We start from the raw sequence: 20299 nt of genomic DNA, 5'->3' as shown, positions 1-20299 counted from the left end.
AGCTAATTTTTGTATTTTCAGACATGGGGTTTCACCATATTGGCCAAGCTGATCTCAAACTCCTGGCCTCAAGTGATCCACCCATCTTGGCCTCCCAAAGTGCTGGGATTGCAGGAATGAGCCCCCACGCTTGGCCCATTTTTTTTAAATTAAATACACACTTTAAAATATATAACATTTAAAATCTATATATTTTATGTAAATTACATCATAAGAGAAAAGTACTTCCTCCTAATAAGGATACTCAAAATAATACGCTGCTAGGAATTCAGCAAATGTTTCCTAAGCACCCACTATGTGACAAGTCTTGTATGACAACCCGGGCAGAGACCAAGTCTCTACAAGAAGTGTTTTACAGACAGGTCGGTCACTGGGAGAGGGGTGTGGCCCCACAAGGTAACTACTAGAAGTAGTTCTAGATGCTTACCATTCCCACAGCAAGTGGGTGGGAAGAGAGCAGGCTGAAGAATAACCCAGCAAAATCTCTCTAACTGGAGCTGTAAGGACAATGGCAGGGACAACACAGGGCTCCCAGGTCTGGCTGCCCCCCTCTCAGTACTCTAACTGGGATTCCAAAGCAGGACGCTGCTCACTCTCACAGCAAACATCACCAAGTGCGGGTTCCGGCCAGGCATGATGCTAGGTACCAGTGATACTGTGCTTAGCACAAATATGTGGTTTCCCTCTCAGAGGCCTTGTAGTCTAAGGAGGGAGAGAGATGCCAAGCCAACATCACTAACAAAGGCCCCGTAAGAATGTGTGAGACCGGGCCGGGCACGGTGGCTCACGCCTGTAATCCCAGCACTTTGGGAGGCCGAGGTGGGCGGATCACGAGGTCAGGAGATCGAGACCATCCTGGCTAACACAGTGAAACCCCGTCTCTACTAAAAATACAAAAAATTAGCCGGGCGAGGTGGCGGGTGCCTGTAGTCCCAGCTACTTGGGAGGCTGAGGCAGGAGAATGGCGTGAACCCCGGGGGGCAGAGCCTGCAGTGAGCCGAGATCGCGCCATTGCACCCCAGCCTGGGCGACAGCGAGACTCTGTCTCAAAAAAAAAAAAAAAAAAAAAAAAAAAGTGTGAGACCAGAGTGGGGCCACGCCCAAGGGGCAGGGAAGGCTTCCCTGAGGAAGTGACTGTTTTGAGCTGAAAAATGAATGGCAGTTACCACAAAAGAGAAGATGGGGGGCGGGGGGCAAGGGGTGATTTCCCAGTAGAGGGAAAAGCAGAGGTGACACTAGAGAGGGAGGCAGGGGCCAGGGGCCAGGGGCCACTGAGCCCTGAGCACCATGGCAGGGAACCAAAGTTTGGCTTCTAAGAGCCAAGGGAAGCTAAGGAAGGGTGTTAAGCATAGTCTGTGTTTGGGAAGCTCACTCTGGCTGCTCTAATGTGGAGTACATTGTGGGGCCAGAGTGGAAGCAAACAGGGAAGAGAGGAGGTCTGCACCATGGAATACTATGCAGCCATAAAAAATGATGAGTTCATGTCCTTTGTAGGGACATGGATGAAACTGGAAAACATCATTCTCAGTAAACTATCACAAGGACAAAAAACCAAACACCGCATGTTCTCTCTCATAGGTGGGAATTGAACAATGAGAACTCATGGACACAGGAAGGGGAACATCACACTCCGGGGACTGTTGTGGGGTGGGGGGAGGGGGGAGGGACAGCATTAGGAGATACACCTAATGCTAAATGACGAGTTAATGGGTGCAGGAAATCAACATGGCACATGGATACATATGTAACAAACCTGCACATTGTGCACATGTACCCTAAAACCCTAAAGTATAATAAAAAAAAAAAAAAAAGAGAGAGAGAGGAGGTCTGCAGTCCTTTGAGCAAGACAGGATAACGGTGTGGATGAGGTCAGCACAGTGGATAAGGAGGCAAGGGGAGAGGGAGAGGCCAACCGTAGAAGGCAGCTCCCCCATCTCTGCCCTCCATACCCCACTTCAGTCTCTGCCAGCCCCTGGGTGTAACGATACAGATGTGGAATCTCCATCCTTACGCCCACTAACCACTTACAGCTGGGCAGCAGGCGCTCTGGAGACACAGGGCTGGAGAGAAACTAGAGCTCTCAGGAAACTGGGGAGAGGAGTAGGGGGCAAAGCTGAATGGCTGGGCGTCTGGGTCAGAGAGTCTCCTGCTGAGGCATACCTTTGGGAGACCAGATGGACTCCTCTGCAGCCCCTTTTCTTCCCCTGACTCTTCCCACTTCCAGGATTGAACAGAAAGTGGCCTGATCACCACTACCCCCCTACTAAGTCCAGTCACAAAACCAAAGTCCCTGAAGGCCTAGAACACACTAAAAGGGGCCCGAGCTTTGGTCCCAGGTAGCAATCTCCGATCTTCGGGACTAAAAACAGATTGGGTGCCTTCGCCGACATTGTTTCCTCATCTGTCAAATGCTGATGATAGTCCCCACCTTGCAGGATAGCTCAGGGAATGAAATCAGACAGTAGACACAAAGCACCAAGCACAGTGTGAGACACAGTAGGTGTTTAATAAATGTCAGCAGTATTCATGCATTCTAGGGGCAAGGTTAAGGCCAGAATCAAAACCCCCACCCCATATTATCCTCAGTCCCTTCTCTTACTGTCTCTATCTATAGAGGTGGTAACAATGAGTCTCAGGAGGCTCAAAGACTCAGGTAAGATTCACTTTCAGTTTTTGCTAGAATTCTGGCCTAGATTCACTTCTACATTTTACAATGTGGGACACTGGAGGGGGGTATTTTAACATCTGCACCAAAGGGGATGCCTCAATGAGATATATACTAAGGCTAGACTGACAGTGACTTCATCTGCATACTCCACACCGCTCGGCCCTGCCTCCTTCAGTCCTATCACTAAAGCCCCCACCCTGTGTTTGTGTCTGGGGGACCCACTAGCATGGAAAAGGGCGGGTTCCGGGCCACCACAGGTCTACAAGATAATGGATAAGTGGGAGGGGTGGAAGCCACAGAGGAGACAGGGCCACCCCTAGTGGGCACTGGCATATATAGGAACAGGAGGCACAGACTTAAGCATGAGGTAGGGAATAGCTGAACAGTCTGTCTTCTAATTTACACTTGCTTACATTCTTGGACAAGATTTTATATACTAAATTATGCCACTTAAATCTGATAATCAGGATGATGATGTAGTTAATGGTTAATGCATATTACGGGGACTTACTTTGTGTCAGGCACTTTGCTAGACGCCTTACATGCATTATCTTAATTAGTCCTCTCAACAACTCAGCGTAGGTATTAGGTTGGTGCAAAAATAAGTGTGGTTTTGTCATTATTATTATGATTTTTTTAAGAAAGTCTCGCTCTGTCACCCAGGCTGGAATACGGTGGCACGATCTTGGCTTACTGCAACCTCCCCGTCCTGGGCTCAAGTGATTCTCCGGCCTCAGCTTCCCCAGTAGCTGGGATTACAGGCATGCACCACCACACCCAGCCAATTTTTCTATTTTTAGTAGAGGCAGTGTTTCACTATGTTGGCCAGGCTGGTCTCAAGTGACCTCAGGTGATCCGCCCACCTCAGCCTCCCAAAGTTCTGGGATTACAAGCACGAGCCACCGCGCCCAGCCCTTTGCCATTACTTTTAATGGCAAAAGCTGCAATTACCTTTGCACTAACCTAATACTTCTATTACCCCCTTTCGCAGATGAGGAGATGAAGGCACGTGCCTAAATCTGCACAGCTGGCAGAGGAGGAGCTGAGATTCAGGCAGGGGGAGCCTGAGGTCTTAGCCTGTGCTCCTCATCTCCAAGATGATGTCTAAAATAGCAGCATTTTAGCAATACAGGTGGGGGCACTCTGCAATCTTCCAACTATCTTATTTGATCCTAGAGAAACATGTCTAAGTAAGTGCTCAGGTTCCCAACGGAAGGCCTGATGGCATGCTTTTTTCTAGAAAAGACCATGATGGCCCTACTGAATCAATTATACATGGTACATTTGTGTACTGTACAGTATACAGTTCCCTGGTGTGTACATATATCCTATAAATAAAGCAGTACAAGAACCAATCACATATATTTAATTGCATTTTATTTACTTAGGAGCTCCTGGGAGAAAAACCTAGCAGTGCTGAAGAGTGACTGTGGGACTTTGAGGAAACTGCTGGAAGAATATTGGGGAGAGAACCTGAGGCCAAGAGCCAAAAAGGCCTCCCCAGGGGAGGAGTTGCCATTTAAGAGAGATTTTCTAAAGTCACCAAAGCAGGAGAACATACTCTGAAAACACAAAAGCTGCCAGGAAATGAAATTACTGGGTGACAAGGAGTGACGACCGCCCGGAGAAGTTCTCTAAGTAATGACACGGGTGCCGTCATCAGGGGCCTCAAACTGTTGGAAGCAATGCAACACCAGAGCCTTCCTGGACTTGCTTTAATACACTTAACATATCAATTCCCCTACAGCACCCACATCTTGGAGACAAAGTGTTTAACAACATATACTTCATGTGTGCCTGTTTGGTGCTTTTTGGTCTCTGGGCCTCTAAAACGAAGTAGAACATTCAAAATACAATTTTTTTTTAAAACATGAGAAAGCATACTGGAATGTCTTCCTTCATTTTCCTGCTCTGAAAGCTCCTAGGAATCTTCCTAGTTAGAACCTTAATTATGGAAATTCTCATTTATATTATGCGATTTATTTAAAGCCTTGTCTTTCCAAGAGAATAAAATCCTGGTTTTGAAGCACCTCTCAAAATAATTTATTCTTCTCCACTGACTAACTGCTTTGGCCAGAAATCATGAATTTATAGTACATTACGCCAAAGCAAAACACTCTAATAACTTAATCAAACATTTAAAATCCAGCGCACAGCCATATAATATACAGAAGCAGTTCTCTCAGCTCTCTCGTTAAAGGTCAATCACCATTTTTATTCCAAACCTCCACATCTTGGAGAAGCCGTGCGCACACACACAGATTGAGAGAGAGACAGAGACAGAGAGAGAGAGAGGGAGACATAAGCATTTTGAGATTCAAAACTTGGCTGACATATACCCAGGCTCACAACAATTCTCCTTGTTATGCTTTGAAAGGCAGAAGTCGATTCTTCAGCTATTTTTTTTTTCAAATTCTAGCAAAAAAATGGGATCTAAAGAATAAAAAAAACCTAAAATCTAGTTTTTTTGATCTTCAAGACATTGAGGGGAAAGAGCGAGGCCCAACTCTCAACAGATTAATGTGGGCTTGCCCACTAAGGATAGTAATATAGAAATAAGAACGATAATTCGCATTGTTTTGTCTGTATGTCTTTTTAGAGTACTTTAACACATACATACTTTCTGACAACACCCTCGTTCCTATCAGACATAAAAGACTATTAAGTTCATTTTTCAGATGAGAAGAAGCATGCTTCAGCAGCTTCTGATGGGAGAACAGGGAAAGAATGCCAGTTTGGTATGTATTTGGCATGGGATGTTTGACCTAAGACATGGACTAAAGCCAATGACTAAAAATGTATTTAGCACACTTAGTCAAATAAATTCCTCTCTCTCTCTCCTTATTCATCACTCTTGGGCCATGATGATGACGAGGGAGAGGAGCAATGCTGAAATTACTGAGTGATGGCTGTGCCGATCTCAAAATGAAGCACTTCATATGGGTAATCTCATAAGAGCCTCATAAAGCGGGCGAACGGAGGCATGGCGTACATGCATTTAACTTGTAAGTGAACCTGAGCATAGGCACCCAGCAAAAATTAAGGGGGAAGGAGTAAGAGAGGGTGAGAAATTCAAGGTGCCGAAGACTCCTACTGCCATTCTTCTCAATGAACCTATGCCCGCAAATGACCCTGAGACGAGGGATGTGAATCTGCTCTTCCTGCGGTCTCACAGTCCTCATCTGCTGCTCACTGTATGAGCACTTCATGGAGTGTAATTTCAGTAATCAATGGTACTTCTCAGTATACATGGACCTACATGTCTTGTTTCTAGGAGCTATACCTGTCAATCATTTTGAATATATTCCATTTTTATCCTCCATGCTAACTCTACAAACAGGTCTCTCTTTAAAAGGTAACTCCACTGAACAACGATTAACCCCATTTAACAGATGTTACTCGCAGCTGCTAAGAAAGTTGCCTGGAGTCTCATGACTGGTAAGTGAAATGAGAAGATTTATCCAGATTCAAATCCAGGTCTATCCTAACTCTAAAGTTCATGCTCTGAATCTCTGCATTCTTAGGCTAGTACCCACTAAACCCTTCAGGAACATAACACACATAACAGAAGCTGACTTCTCTCTACTGGGAGCAAAATTACTCTTACAGTAATTTAAAAGAATATATTTGCCACACATATGCATTTAAATATGTAATCTAATTATTTGCTTCACATCTAATGTAAGAGTAAATGGAACTCTGGGTTAGAGCTAAAAACATCATGGTTTTTCTGTTCTTTGGAAAAGCAGAGCTAACGCACCAAGGCAACTTAAACTTTAAACGTTGCACGCCGCATTAAAATTTCATGAAAGTCAAATTCCTTTCTAGCCTATTTCCTTTTCTGTAAGAGGAGGAAATTGAATAATCCAGTATCTCAATCTCCTTCTAAGTCCTGAATGTTGTGTTTTCTTTTCCTGGTACCTGGATTCAGAATAGTCCTGGATTCAAATCTCAGAACGGTAAATTTCTTTAACTATCTGACTTCCAGATTTTTTCCTCTGCTAAAATGAAACTTTTTTTAAAATATACATCTTAAAAAGTTTTTAGTCACAAAAATGGCCAAACTTACAGAAAAGGATAAATGTATTTTGAGTATCCCTATATCCACCACTTAGATTCAACAATTATTTTCATTTTGCTACATTTGTTTTATTTTATTTACCGAACCATTTTGAAGTGCAGCAGATCCTTGAATAATGGCATTTCCTTCGACATCCCTTCACTGTAACATTGATTAGGAAAAAAATCACTTCCCAGCTGAGACCACTGTCTCTGTGGAGTTCGCTATGTCCCATATCTGTATGGGTTTTCTCACAGCTTCAATTCAGAGCCATGCATGAAATTTGGTTGTTATATCTGTCTCTTGAGTCTCTTTTTAAAATAATTTTTTTGAAGTATAACACGTACAGAAAAATGTACAAATCGAATTTGTACAGCTTGAAGCATGTTCACCCACTGAACAGATCCATGAAACCTCTACCCGGATCAAGAAACAGCTGATGACACGCCCCAGAAATCCCTTAGCGCCCCTCTCCATTCGCAACTCCCCATTGCTTAACACCACCTCGGCTTTTAACACCATAGATTAGTTTTGCCTGCTTTTGAAGTTTATACAAATGGAATCAGGTAATATATATTCTTTTATGTCCGGCTTTTGTCCCTGATTAGGCTTCTGAGATTTACCATGTGGTTACAGACAGCAGTTTTTTTGGGGCATTGTTTTCATTTTCTACCAGTCAATTCCATTACGTGAATACACCACAATCTGTTGATTTATTCTAATGTCAGCGAGTATTTGGCTTATTTCCAGTCTGGGGCTATTACAAATAGTGCTAATATGAACATTCCTGTGCATGTCTTTTTGTAGGGTATGTACTCAGGAATGGAAGGTACATGTACGTTCAGCTCTGGTTCGTACTGCCCATATTTGAGAGTAACTGTATCTATTACTCCCATAACAGTATATGGTAAATGCAGTTGTTTCACCTCGTCACCAACACTTGATATTGTAAGTTTTAGCCATTCCAATTAGTGTGTGGTATGTGTCATTGTGGTTTTATTCTATACTTCTCTAAAGACTAATGACACACTAAGCAACTTTTCATATGATCATTGGCCACTTCTCTATCTTCTTTTGTGAAGTGTCCAAAACTCTCACCCATTTTTCTACTGAGTCATTTGTCTTTTCCTTATTGATTTGTAGGAGTCCTTCTCAATTCTAAAATAAGTCCTTTGTCAGTTATATGCACTGCCAATATCTTCACCCACTCTGGGACATGTTCTTTCACTCAATAATGTATTTTGGTGAATTATTTATTTTAATGTAGTCCAAATCATCTTTTCTCTTTAGTGTCTTCTGTGCCTTGCTTACGAAATATCAACTACCTCAAGGCCATGAAAATATTCTGTTATTTTTATGTTTTTGAGATGGAGCCTTGCTCTGTTGCCCAGACTAGGGTGCAGTGGTGTGATCTCGGCTCACTGCAACCTCCGCCTCCTGGGTTCCAGTGATTCTCCTGCCTCAGCCTCCCAAGTAGCTGGGATTACAGGCACACACCACCACACGTGCCTAATTTTTGTATTTTTAGTAGAGATAGGGTTTCACCATGTTGGCCAGGCTGGTCTCGAACTCCTGACCTCAGGTGATCCACTCACCTCAGCCTCCCAAAGTGCTGAGATTACAAGCGAGAACCACCACTCTTGGCCAAAAAATATTGTTATTTTCTAGAAGTGTCTTTATTTTATCTTTCTACAATCCACTTGTAATTGACTCATGAATGGCATTAGTAGGGATCAACAGAACAAGTTTTCCATATGGTTACCCAATTACTCTAGCACAACTTATTAGACAGACCATCCATTCCAGGTGGCCTCACAGAGCCACCTTTGTTACAAATCAAGTATCCTTCTGTATCTGGGTCTTCTAGACTGTCTTTGCTTTTCTTGGTCATTTGCATTCCTATATAAATTTAAGCATCATCTTAATTTCCACAACAACCAGCTGCCGGCATTTTGATTAGGACTGCACTGAATCCATCCATCAATTTGGAGAGAGTTGCCATATTTGCAATGTTAAGTATTCCAATACATGAGCACCATGCAGCACTCCATATATTTGACTCATCTTTAATTTCTTCCAGTAATGTCTGTCTGTCTGTGTTAAGGCCTGTACATCTTTCATTAGACTTATTCCTAGGCACTGGTATATATACACATATATATATTTATTTTGAGACAGAGTCTCACTCTGTCACCAAGCTGGAGTGCAGTGGCACAATCTTGGCTCACTGCAACCTCCGCCTCCCAGGTTCAAGTGATTCCCCTGCCTCAGCCTCCCGAGTAGCTGGGACTACAGGCACGCACCACCACGTCCAGCTAATTTTGTATTTCTAGTACAGACGGGGTTTAACCATCTTAGCCAGGATGGTCTCCATCTCCTGACCTCGTGATCCACCCACCTTGGCTTCCTTTTTTTTTTTTTTTTTTTGAGACGGAGTCTCGCTCTGTCGCCCAGGCTGGAGTGCAGTGGCACAATCTCAGCTCACTGCAAGCTCCGCCTCCCGGGTTCAGGCCATTCTCCTGCCTCAGCCTCTCTGAGTAGCTAGGACTACAGGCGCCCACCACCACGCCCGGCTAATTTTTTGTATTTTTTAGTAGAGGCGGGGTTTCACCGTGGTCTCGATCTCCTGACCTCGTGATCCGCCCACCTCGGCCTCCCAAAGTGCTGGGATTACAAGCGTGAGCCACTGCGCCCGGCCCCACCTTGGCTTCCTAAAGTGCTAGGATTATAGGCATGAGCTACTGTGCCCGGCTGGCATTGGTATCTTTTGGTGCTACTGTAAACATAGTTTTTTTTTTAAATTCCCCAATTGTTTGTTGCTGGTATATAGAAATTGTATTTTTTTGTTTTTTGGTGTATTGACCTTGTGTCCAGTGACCTTAGAAATCTACTTAAGAATTCTGATAGTTAGGAAGAATAGCTAACGTGTGCTGGGCTTAATACTTAGGTGATGGGTTGATACATGCAGCCTTTGTGCACCTATCAACACAATCTACAATCTAATGTGCCACCATGGCACACGTTTACCTATGTAACAAACCTGCACATACCACACATGTACCTCAGAACTTAAAATTTAAAAAAGAATTCTGATAGTTTATGTGTAGATTATTTTGTATTTTTCATGTACTCAATCATCTTGTCTGCAAATAATGACATTTAAATTTGTTTTATTCCAATCTTTATATCCATTCTTTTTCCTTGGTCCTGTGGTTTTTTGGCTCCTCTCTCTCCTTCCCTCCCTTTTCTCTCCCTTCCTTCCTTTCCTGTTCTTCGAATCATTGCCAGAACCAGAATTCCCAATACAGTATTTAATAGAAGCTATGATGGCAGGAGTCTAGTTCTGTTAGGAGAAATGTTTTCAGTATTTCACCATCAACTACGATGTTTGCTGTAGGTTTTTTGGTAAAGAACTTCCCTTTTATTCTTAATATGTAAAATGCTTTTAAGTCACAAATTAGTATTGAATTTTATTAAATACTTTCTTCAGTATCTGAGGAGAGGAAATGACTTTTCTTATTTCTTCTGTTAATGTGATTAATTATATCTTTATTTTTGAAACAATAAAAGTGTATTTGTTGTTCATGTCACAGCCAAATGCAAGTCAGCAGGGGCCCAGGATCCTTCTACTTTGTAGCTCTACATCCTCCTTAGAGTGCTGTCAATTTAGCCAACATAGGGAAAGATTACAAGTATGGAGGGTCATGAAGGGCATGTTGCTTCTACTGTCATTCCATAGAATTCCAGACGCAGTCACATGTCCGCATCCAACTTCTAGGATTTTTTGGAAGTGTTGACTGTGTCTGTCCTATACCAACATCTCTCCAGTCTTTTGGTTGTATGAAGCTTGTTGTTCTTGTTTTTTCTGAGACGGAGTCTCACTCTGTCCCAGGCTGGAGTGCAGTGACACAATCTTGGCTCACTGCAACCAACCTCCATCTCCTGGGTTCAAGCAATTCTCCAGCCTCAGCCTGAGTAGCTGGGACTACAGGTGTGTGCCATCACACTTGGCTAATTTTTTTTATTTTTGGTAGAGACAAGGTTTCACCGAGGTTGGCCAGGCTGGTCTGGAATTCCTGACCTCAAGTGATCCACCCACCTCAGCCTCCCAAAGTGCTGGGATTGCATGGGTGAATCACTGCATCCAGCCTGAAGCTTGTTCTTTGTGGACTCCTTAGAAAGTGTCCATGGGCACCATGAGGCCTAAGTTCTTTTTTTTTTTTTTTTTTTTTTTTTTTTTGAGACAGAGTCTCGCTGTCACCCAGGCTGGAGTGCAGTGGCGCGATCTCGGCTCACTGCAGGCTCTGCCCCCCGGGGTTCACGCCATTCTCCTGCCTCAGCCTCCCGAGTAGCTGGAACTATAGGCACCCGCCATCTCGCCCGGCTAATATTTTATATTTTTAGTAGAGACGGGGTTTCACTGTGTTAGCCAGGATGGTCTCGATCTCCTGACCTCGTGATCCGCCCACCTCGGCCTCCCAAAGTGCTGGGATTACAGGCGTGAGCCACCGCGCCCGGCGGAGACCTAAGTTCTTGAATGTTCATAATAGGTAGTCTGCAGTCACTGCACTCGAATGTCAGCATGGCTAAATATAAATGCTGTTGTTCACATTTTATTTTTTTAAGTTATTCACTTGTATTCTGACATAAGGTTTTGGCATCCAAAAGTAGGCAAGAAATCCAATTTTCTTTCATTATGAGTCTCTGATTGAATGCTTAAGGACTTTTTCCTTTAAAATGTAATAGTTTTATTAGAACATATTTTGTTTTGACCCCTCAGAGTTGACTTTTCCAAACATTCAGTGCATTTCCACGAGGTACCTTCTAATCATCTTTTAAGAACATTTTCTTGAATAGTAATTATCAGTACTATCAGTTTTGTTTTGTTCCATTGTTTTCTTCCTCAGAGATTCCTATTATAAATTCGTTAGAACCACTTTGCCTAACTCTCACTTTCTCTTAAATCCCTTTATCGCTATATTAATTTCTTGTTGACTTAAGAATACTCCTTTCCATCTTCTATTTCTTTTAAAGCAGTATTCATCCATTTCTTTTTAAAATCCATCTAGATTAAAATATATGTATGTATTTTTGGCATAAAAAACATTTATTTTGCTCATAGGTCTATAAATCAAGTAGGGTTTCATGGGTCAGCGTAAAAACTTTTTATATTTAGAATAGATTTTGATTTACATAAAAGCTGGGAAGATAGTACTGAGAGTTCTCATATAGCCCACACCCAATTTCCCTTATTAACATCTTATATAATACAGTTGTCTTAATTAACGAAGCAATCCTGTTGGATTTATTATTCACTAAAGTCAATACTTTTTTCAGATTTTCTTAGTTTTTACTTTTTGTGTTCGTTTCAGCATCCCATCTAGGATACCACATTACATTTAGTCATTATGTCTCCTCAAGCTCCATTTGGCTGTGACAGTTTTTCTGATTTCCCTTGTTTTTCATGACCTTAACAGTTTTGAGGAGGACTATTCAGGTATTTTTTATGAAGTTTCTCAATAGAGATTTGTCTAATGTTTTTCACGTAAGACTGAGTTGATGAGTTTGGGGGAGGAAGATCACAGATATAAAGTAATATTTTCATTGCATCATATCAAAAGTACGTACTATCAAATGATTTATCAGTGTTGACACTGACCTTGATCACATGGCTAAAGTGGTGTGTGTCATATTTCTCCATTGTAAAGCTACTGCCCACTCCCTTCCCTTTTCACATAGTACTCTTTTGAAGGAAGTGTCTCTGTGAAGTCCACATTTAAGGAACAGTGAGTTAGGTTCAATCTCCTAGAGGGCAGAGAACCTACACAACAAATTAGTTAGAATTTTTCTATATGGGATCTTTCTCTTTATTCCATTTATTTATTTACTCATTTATTTCTGTGAGTATGGACTCATCATGGATATTTAAACTTTGGTAATAATTCAATACTTATTTTGTTGCTCAAATTGTTCCAGCTTTAGCCACTAAGAATTCTGTTTGCTTTTACGTCCTTTTGACATACTCCCCAAATTGTGGGGTTTCACATTTTGTTTTGAGCCCTCCCTTTATGGCACAACAACATGCCTCAGTCCTGGAATAAACCATTTTTCCAAGACACTTTAATTCCTTTTTGTGGGAAAATGATTTTTAAAATCATCAGCTGGGTGCTGGGCATGCTCATTGCTACTCCAGTGTTGTTGCTTCCAGGCCATCTTGCTGATAGAGCAAGAAAAGTGGTTTTTTTTTTTTTTTTTGACTGAATCTCACTGTCACCCAGGCTGGAGTGCAGTGGTGTGATCTGGGCTCACTACAACCTCTGCCTCCTGGGTTCAAGTGATTCTCCTGCCTCAGCCTCCCGAGTAGCTGGGACTACAGGCACATGCCACCACACCTGGATAATTTTTTGTATTTTTAGTAGAGACGGGGTTTCACCATATTAGCCAGGATGGTCTCAATCTCCTGACCTCGTGATCCACCCACCTTGGGCTCCAAAAGTGCCGGGATAACAGGCATGAGCCACCACACCCGGCCAGAGCAAGGAAATATTTTTTGTATATTAATTCATATAAATACATGTATCAAAAATATTTCTATGTATATATTCATCGATATTAAATAAAAGTACCTACAGTAGGCTAAACATGAGTTGATACTGATGTCTCAAACTCTAGTCCATTCCCACATATTCTAGCTTTCCCCATTGTTTGTTTCTAACCACCCATTTCAACAGCAAGAAATCTATCCTCACCATCCACCATCTATTGTTCAATTCCAGTATACATGTACAGTGTCTCAGAACTGTTAAACCATATCCCCAGGGGAAACAACTTTACCAACTAGAGTACAGTTCTTCTGTGCAGTTCCTTTTGTCTTTAGTCTTACAGACTCCACTCATTTCCACAGCTTAGGTCAGCACCTTTGCTCCCTCAAGTTCAGTGACGCTGATGCATACATTCATCACAGTCTGCATTCCATCCTGGGATACCCCACTCTCCTACATGACTTTTTAAAAATTTGCATGCATTATAGTTCACTCTTTGTGTTGTAAAATTTTATAGGTTTTGATAAATGCATAGTGTCATGTATCCACCATTTCATTATCATACAGCATAGTTTTACCATCCTAAACCCCACCATCCCCCACTGTGCTTTATTCAACTTTCAGTTCCCTCTTCTCCTCTGAATCCCTAGCAACCATAGATCTGGATTGTATAAGACTATGTTTAACTTTTTAAAAAACTGCTAAACTGTGTTCCAAAGTGGTTGTACCATTTTGTACTACTGTCAGCAATGAATGAGAGTTCCTGTTACTCCACCTCACCAGCAATTAGCATTGTCAATTTTTTAAATTTTCACCACTGTAATAGGTGTGTAGTAGTAACTCACTACACACCTATTTGCATCACCCTAATGAAAAAAGATGTTGAGTATGTTTTTGTATGCTTACTTGCCAGCTGTATATCCTCTTCAGTGAAGTGCCTATTTGAATCTTCTGTCCATTTCTTTCCTTTATAGGGGGAGAGTGGTATCTGCTTACTGTTGAGTTTTTAAAGCTCTTTGTATATTTTGCATATAAATTCTTTATCAGATACATGTTTTGAAAATATTTTCTTTATAGTTTTACATTTTACATTTAGGTCTATGAATCGTCTTGACTTCAATTTTGTATAAGATGTAAGATTTGTGTCCAGATTCATTTTTCTGTATCTGGACAGCCAATTGTACCAGCACCACTTGCTGAAAAGATTATTCCTTCTCCCTTGAATTATCTTTACACATTTGTCAAAAATCAGTTGACTGTATTTGCATGGGTCTATTTCTGGGCTCGCTATTCTGTCCCATTGATGTGTGTGTCTACTTTTTCACAAATATCATGCTGTCTGGATTACTATAGCTTTACAGTAAGTCTTGTAATTTCTACAAGTTAGTTTTTCTTCAGTATTGTATTGGCAGTACGTATTTTGAAGTACTTCTATTGTTAAGTTCTTTTTTGAGTTCTTCACCCCTCCTTTCAAATCCTATGTTTCTCTTATTAAATTTCTGAGTTTTTGAAATTGACTTGTTCTCTTATAATTTATATGTTCTTAAATTCTTCTAGCCAGTTTTCAACTATTCTATTACAGTTTATTTGTTTTGTGGGTATCTCCTTTTATATGTTTTCATTGTTTCTAAGAAAGTTCTGCTTCTCATACTTTTTTAAAATTTTATTATTATACTTTAAGTTTTAGGGTACATGTGCACAACGTGCAGGTTTGTTACATATGTATACATGTGCCATGTTGGTGTGCTGCACCCATTCTCACACTTTTTCTTATTTAAAAACCTTTATATGGGCTTCAATCAGAATCCTTTTAACTGCTTATTTTTTAAGTGAAATAAATTTCCCTGTAGTTTTAGAATGCAGCAGTGAAATAGCCTTTTTTTTTTTTTAAAGATTTAAGACTCTAGAGCTCATTCTTGTTTTTGCAAAACAATGAAAAACATGGCCTTGTATTTTCCAAGGTTTGACTCTTCTGGTGAATTCTAACATTATACTTCTCAAGGAGTTCTCTTTTTATTTCTACTATTGTTCCTTTTCTGATCAACTACTCCCAGAAGTTTCTTACCAATGTTAGACCTTTCCTAGGAAAAGAGCCTCATTTTTATTTGAAGAGTTTATAGGCCCCAGAATGTTCCAAGTATTATCAGTCATTATTACATCATGGTTCCTTTGTACTTACCATGAATTGGATCTGATAGAACTCTCTTCTATATTTGGCAGCTTTTCTCAGATTGGCCACTGTGTTTTCCAATGAGTAGAGATGCGTAAGTTAAGGGATGCCCTCTTCTCAGGGTTCTAAGAACCGTAGCTGCCTTCCCTCTGCTTTCTCCCACACAGGTGAGATACCACAGCAGTCTTGAAACCATCTACTGGGGATTCACTGAATTATTGCTCCAACTAATTTTATTGTAGGTGTTGTGTATGTCTTTGGTTTTACTATCCTAGTTGTTCCGCATGCTTTTATTTGAGAGGTGAAATTTCCACTATTAAACCAACCTTGCCTTCTTTGCATAAGCCAAATTTGGTTGGAATATGTTATCCTTTTCACGTAAAACTGAATTCATTTGCTAGTATTTTGTTAGGAAATTTGTAAAAATATTCATGAATCACATTGGTTTATATTTTTTTCTTGAAATGTCCTCTTACTGGGTTTTGTTCTCAAGGTTATGCTGGCTAAATAGACAAATGTTCATTCTTTTAATAGAATGAGTTTGTATTAAGTTGCTATACTTTATTCCTTAAAACTTTGTTAGAATTTATTGCTAAAGCCATCTGAGCCTAGATTTTTTGATGGAATGTTTTAAATATTTAATTTCTCTAATTGACATAAGACAGATTTTCTATCCCTTCCTGTTTCTATTTTCAATTTCATTTACTCTTTAAAATTGTTATGATAAACTTGTTCAAAGTCTGCTGCTATTATCACTTTAATGTTTATAATATCCATACTTATATCCCCCTTTTATTCTGCATGTTGGTAATTTAGTCTTTGGTTTTCTGATATGTCTTGTCAGTGTCTGTAATTTTAGTTGCTTCAAGAATTAGTTTGGCTTTTTAGAATTTTTCTATTATACATTCATTTCTATTTCCTATACTTCTGCTCTTAATAATTTACTTTCTTCTGTTTTGTTGTTCTTGCCCTAACTTCGTAAGGAGGATATTTTAATCAAGGTATATGCTTCTTTTAAAATATATACTATACATAATATATACCATAAATTGAATAATATAGCTTAAAGGCTATACATTTTCCTCTGAGCATGGCTTTGGCTGCAATCCACACATTGTGAGACATTGTATGTTTATTAACATTCAGAAAAATATGTTCTAATTTCCACTGCGATATGTTCTTCAACTCGGAGTATTTAGAGGTATATTACTCAATCTCAAAATATTTTGGATTTTTCTACTTTTCTTATTAACTTCTTGATTATTCCTGCTGTCAGAGAATATGCTCCATATGATATCCTTTGATATTTGTTGACTTGCTTTCTAGATCAGTATATAATAAAACTTTCATATGCCCTTGAAAAGATGTCTATTCTATGTTGTTTAGAGTGTTCTCTATATATCAATTACATCAGGTTTACAAATATTGTTATTTAATATTCTATATTTTTTACTAAGAACTGTACCTCCTTGTTCTATTAATTACCAAAAAGTGTATCTTAACTATGATTATAAATTTGTCTATTTTTTTTTTTAGTTCTGTCAATGTTTGCTTTCCATATTTTCAGGCTATGTTTTTAGACAGATACAAATACAGATTTGGTATATCTTCCTGAGATATTTCTTATTTTACCATTATAAAATTCCCTTTTTAAATCTAATATTTTTTCTTTAAAGTCTATATTATCTTTAACAGAGTGACACTAACTTTTCGGTTAGCGTTTTCATGCTATCTTTTTTTTTTTTTTTTTACTTTCAAGTTTTCTCTATCCTTATGTTTAATGTTATTCTTTTGTAAAAAGTATATGTTTGGTATTTTTTAAATACACTCTGACAATCTATGTTAATTGGAGAATTAGTGCATTTACATATAAGGTAATGATATATTCAGGTTTAAATGTATCATCTTACTGTTTATTTTCTATTTGGTTCTATGTTCATTTTCCTTCCCTTTTATCCTTCATTTTAATTAACTACATATTTTGTATCATACTGTGCTCCTTTCCCCTGAGACTATCATAATTTTTTGGCTGTTTTTTTTAGAGGCTATGCTACAGATTTCAACATACATCTTTGACTTAATAAGACAATAAATATTAGCACTATTACTTCCTGAATAATTTAAGGATCTTAGAACATTTTAATTCCATTGACCCTTCCAATTTTGTGGTACTGTTTCTATTCTATTCTAAGCTGTTTTTGAACTTAAAAGTCAACTCCCATGTTTTTCTTGACATTGACTTTTTTAAAAGACCAGGGCAGCTGTCTCAAAGAATATCCCACTTACAAAATGTGTTTGTTTCCTCTTGGTTTAACTTTTTCCTGTATCCCATCCACTTTCTGGAAGCCAGACGTGAGATCCAGCTAAATTACGTTTAAGTAAATATATTAAGCAAAGTACTTTGTAGGTGATACTTTGAATTTTATGTTTTATCACATCATATTTTATGATAATTCTAACTTCGTAATATTCTTGCATAGATTACATGAGATGGTGTATGTAAAGTGCCTGACATGCTATCTGACATATGATAAAGAGCAGAATTTCTCAACTTTGGCGCTAGTGATATTTTGGGCTGAATAATTCTTTGTTGTAGGGCCGTCCTGTGCATTTAAAGATGCTGAGATATTCCTGTACCCCATCTGCTAGGTAGCATCTCCCAGTTGTGACAATCAAAAATGTATCTAAACATTACCAAGTGTCCTCTGGAAGGCAAAATTAGGCCCAGCTTAGAATCACTTATATAGAACAAAAATTCAAGTGCTTTAATAAATATTCCTGAAGCACTAACTATCATGCCTTGCTCAAGTCTGTGAGATTAGGAGCTAAATGGGACATGAATCCTGACCTCAACATTCATGGTTTTGGGAAGAAACAATCCAGAAAACAGGGAATTAAAATATGGTGTCATAAGTGCTGTGATAGGAAGACACCTGTGTTATGAGAGTAGGGGCACCTAACTCAGCTGGAGGCATAGGGTCCTTTCATGGGGGAATACAGAATTTTGAGTTGAGACCCAGAGGACAGACTTCCTTTTCCTTTCCTATGAAGACCCAAGAGAACAAACCAATAATGACTACTCAGAGTGGAAATAAACCCTCCAGAAATGAAGTATGATAACCCCTATTATTTCCAGGCTCTATCTTAGAATATGATCAATAAAGATTTATCCATTACAAAATACAGAGACACAGATAAGGTGAGCCAGGAGTAAGAGCTAGAAATGTCACAGTCCGCCATCATATTGTTAATAGCAAATGTATTATGTTTTCCAATTCTACATCCCCCAGTCTGTATGAAAACAGAACGAATAACCAAAACCAGATTAATGCCTATCAGGATTAATGTCACACACATCCCTTCTTGCTAACACTGAAAGGTATTATGAGAATGACTATTCAGCTGTGTATATGAACCCAGCTGCCTGTGTTTCTAATCTTCTTCCTGACTAAGTACTTCTTCAGATCACTTGCAATAGAAGTCAGAGATTGGCTAACTGTTCACTAAACCTGTTTCCTCTACTTCCTGGGCACAAAGCTCAACTAACTTTCCTCCCTCCTCTGTAGTTTCCTGTGGCCACATGACTGAGTTCTAGCCCAAAGTATGTGAGACTGGAAGTGACATGTACTTCTTGAAATCTGCAAACTTCCCATGTGAAATTTTTCATGCTGTTTTCTCTTCTCCTGGCTTGATGCAGACAAACATTGGTATCTTGGAAGCCAAGATTTAAGGAGGGTAAAGTCGAGGAGAAGAAGACTTTGTCCCTGAGTCTCCACTTGGAGGAGAGAGGCCTTATCAGGAATGTCCATATTGGGTTTTACATGAATAAGTAAACGTCCACTGTGTTAAGTCACTGAGATTTGAGGGTTTATCTAGCACAGCAGCTAGCATTACTCACCTAATACACAAACATGGAGAAATAATAAGGTTTCCTCTGCAACTGTAATCCATTCAGTTCCCCAGACAGGCATGGGTATTTCAGCCTTGTTCACCAAGCCAAAGAAAAGAGGCTTTGCCAAAATATTTCACCGATATTCCCTGGAGTTAAATGTTTATGCAAGAGGCTACTCTCAGGGCCCTTACTAAAGATCACACTTCATCTAGTATCTGCTGCACATGAGTATGAAAGAACATCGTCTTTCATGTCAGACAGAAGTGGCTTTGAATCTTGGCTCCCCTCCTGACCATTCTTTGACTCAGTCTCTCTGGGTCTGTTTCTTCATCTGCAAAATGAGGGTAATTACACCTCATAGGAATTTTGTGGCAATAAAAAAATACAAATAGCATGTAAAACACTGGCATAGTTCCTGGCATGTCCAAGGTACTCAATTAGTTCCTTCCCCAAAACCAGGAAATTAATGAATTGGGAATTGTTTTCACTCTTCTAACCAGAAGGCTAAGCAAGGGGTGGCCTTTTCACAAAGGACCATGTATTGATCTTTCTGTAGAAATGCTGAATATTTCATACAAAGAACCAGGTTCAACAAATACTTTTATGTTCTCTTTGGTCTAAATAAGAATAACTTGAGTGTTAAGAAACTTAAAATTAAATGTGTAAACAGAGACAACATGCATTCTTTTCATAACTATTTTCCCATGCAAGAAATAAATGTCATATTTTCAAACCAACACCAGCAGAACATATGCTGGGATTTGACCCAGAAGGAGAACAATAAATGAGACAGTTCACACAACAGAGAGGGTGGAAAGCATTTTTCTGGGTAATACTAATTGATGTGCAATGGGGACCTTCCCTGTTCTTATGTGGCCCCAGATAAATTGACTCTGGGGGAAAAGATGGCACATCTCAAAGCTAACTAGTCAGGGGCAGGCACACCACCTTACCCAAGCCCACCTCT

General features: G+C 39.8%; 1 protein-coding gene across 2 annotated transcripts in view; it reads right to left on the bottom strand.

Annotated features, from left to right (window-relative positions):
• Positions 1-20299, bottom strand: part of SLIT3 (slit guidance ligand 3) — a 639482-nt gene that overhangs the window by 562083 nt on the left and 57100 nt on the right. The window lies entirely within an intron of this gene.

This window comes from Nomascus leucogenys, chromosome 2, assembly GCF_006542625.1.
Source record: "Nomascus leucogenys isolate Asia chromosome 2, Asia_NLE_v1, whole genome shotgun sequence".
NCBI classification, from domain to species: Eukaryota; Metazoa; Chordata; class Mammalia; order Primates; family Hylobatidae; genus Nomascus; species Nomascus leucogenys.
This window is presented reverse-complemented; position numbering and strand designations above follow the sequence as displayed.